The following is a 2,430-nucleotide window of genomic DNA, read 5'->3' as shown; positions in this document are numbered from 1 at the left end:
GAACTGCAGCGGCTCCAACCTAGGTCTCACAGAGCATACCAGAGCAGGAGTACACAAGTAGTGCCAGAGCCTGGCTGCCTGGACAAGTCTGGCATCTCTCAGCACCGTGCAAGCATGGCACATGTTACAGATAGCTCTTGTGCCTCCCCTGCACACAGCCCCTGAAGGGAAGGAAGGAGGGTAGTTTGTCATTCTAAGCTCGTTTCACCAATTTCTTTAGCATAGTGATTATCAGGGAAGTATCAGCATGTCTAAAAAGGCTCCACCAAAGGGAGTAAGAGCATGGTCTCTTCTTCATAGAAGAGATGAAGAACTAGCTTCACTCCTAGAATTCTACCTTGGTAAAGACAGCAAAAGTCCTGCCACAGTCCTCACAGGACACCAGTATGAAATGTAAACCATGTTGACTATTGCCGCCAGATAGCTATGCAACAACTACCAAACTCAAATACAGGTTACACCATTTTCTGCTTGTGATCCCACTGGTTGATGCAAGGCCCACCGATACCAAATTTCCACTTGGTTTCAAACTGAGATGTTGTACCTTATAGGTTTTGATACACTTTAATTCTGTCTTATTTAATTATCTTGGTCACAGCTTTGAAATTACATCACAGAAAGACTGAACATGAAGGTACATGCAGGACAGCGATGTGTTTGAGACAGCCAGCATGGCTTCATCAAGGGCAAGTTTTGCCTGAACAGCCTAGCCACCTCCTGTGATGGAGTAAGACTACCAGTGGACAAGGGAAGAGCTATGGATGTCATCTACTTGGTCTTCTGCAAGGCATTTGACATGGTCATCCACAATATCTCTCTAAACTGGAGAGAGACAGATTTGATGGGTGGACTGTTCAGTGGATAAGGAATTGGTTGCACTGTCACATCCAGTGGATAGTAGTGGTCAACAGCTCAATGTCGAGATAGAGATGAGTGACAAGTGGTGTCCCTCAGGGGTCCCTACAGGGACTAGAGATATTTAATACCTTCATCAATGACGCATTCAGTGGGATTGACTGCACTCTCAGCAAGTTTGCAGATGACACCAAGCTGAGTGGTGCAGCTGACATGTTTGAAGGACAGGATACCATCCAGAGGGACCTGGACAAGCTGGAGAAGTGGGCCTGTGATAATCTCATGAGGTTCAAGAAGAACAAATGCAAGGTCCTGCACCAGGGTTGGGTCAGCGCTCAGTATCAATACAGGCTGGGGAATGAAGGGACTGAGATTGGCCCTGCAGGAGGACTTGGGTGTAGTGGTGGATGAAAAGCTGGACATGAGCTGGCAAAGTGCACCTGCAGCCCAGAAAGCCAACTGCATCCTGGGCTGCAACAAAAGCAGTACGGCCAGCAGGCTGAGGAGAGCGATTCTCCCCCTCTATTCCGTCCTAGTGAGACCCTATCTCAAGTACAGTGTCCACCTCTGGAGTCCTCAGCTCAGGAAGTACATGGACCTGTTGGAGCAGGTCCAGAGGAGGGCGACAAAAACATCAGCAGAGAGATGGAGCACCTCTCCTCTGAAGAAAGGCTGAGAGAGTTGAGGTTGTTCAGCCTGAAGAAGAGGCGGCCCTGGGGAGACCTCCTTGTGGCCTTTCAACACTTAAAGGGGGTCTACAAGAAAGAAGAGGACAGTCTTTTTAGCAGGGCCTGTTGCAATAGGATAAGGGGTGATGGTTTTAAACTAAAAGAGGGGAGAATCAGACTAGACATAAGGAAGAAATTTTTTACAATGAGGGTAGTTAAACACTGGCACAGGTTGCCCAGAGAGATGGTAGATGCCCCATCCCTGGAAATATTCAAGGTCAGGCTGGATGGGGCTCTGAGCAACCCAGCTGAAGGCTGATCTAGTTGAAGATATCCCTGCTCACTGCAGTGGGAGTTGGACTAGGTGATCTCTGAAGGTCCCTTCCAGGCCAAAGCATTCTGTGATTCTATGGAAAAAAAAAGTAGTACTCTCCATATCAAGGAGACAAATGGTACATCAGCTAAGCCATCACTGCTGTAACTCAGCTCTGGGACAGTCTAGCTGTTGACATACTGTACAAGATAAGCATAATTCTCAAAGGTGAAGTATGTGAACACACAGCATGTTTTTAAAGCTATGTGGATGGATGCAAACAGCAATGCTTTTTGATGAAAAGGTTTGAACAGCTACACACTGTGAATACCTTTTTCAAGCAGCAGATTAAAAAAGTCCAAACCTCTGCTTCACTAACTAGAAGTTTCTCTTAAAACACATACACCTGTGTTCTATGGATATGCAAGTTGCTTCAAAAGAAGCAGGTCACCTCTCTTACCTAAGACAGTGAAGTGAGGGTCCAGAGAGAAGCCACCCATTTAGATCCAGTCAGCTGAACAACTGCAGTTTCTCCTAATTCTTCACCACTCTGTAAAACATGGGTAAAGAACCATGCAGGATGGTAAGGGAAAG

At 46.7% G+C, this 2,430-nt stretch overlaps 1 protein-coding gene across 1 annotated transcript in view; it reads right to left on the bottom strand.

Annotated features, from left to right (window-relative positions):
- UBE3A (ubiquitin protein ligase E3A) overlaps window positions 1–2,389 on the bottom strand; it is a 48,370-nt gene extending 45,981 nt beyond the window's left edge. The window contains exon 1 of the mRNA XM_010141843.1: window positions 2,297–2,389. The gene's annotated coding sequence lies outside the window, so the exon portion shown is untranslated. The remainder of the gene's footprint in view (window positions 1–2,296) is intronic.
- Window positions 2,390–2,430: the final 41 nt, after the last annotated feature.

Source organism: Buceros rhinoceros, unplaced genomic scaffold (genome assembly GCF_000710305.1).
Source record: "Buceros rhinoceros silvestris isolate BGI_N320 unplaced genomic scaffold, ASM71030v1 scaffold5608, whole genome shotgun sequence".
Lineage (NCBI taxonomy): Eukaryota > Metazoa > Chordata > Aves > Bucerotiformes > Bucerotidae > Buceros > Buceros rhinoceros.
This window is presented reverse-complemented; position numbering and strand designations above follow the sequence as displayed.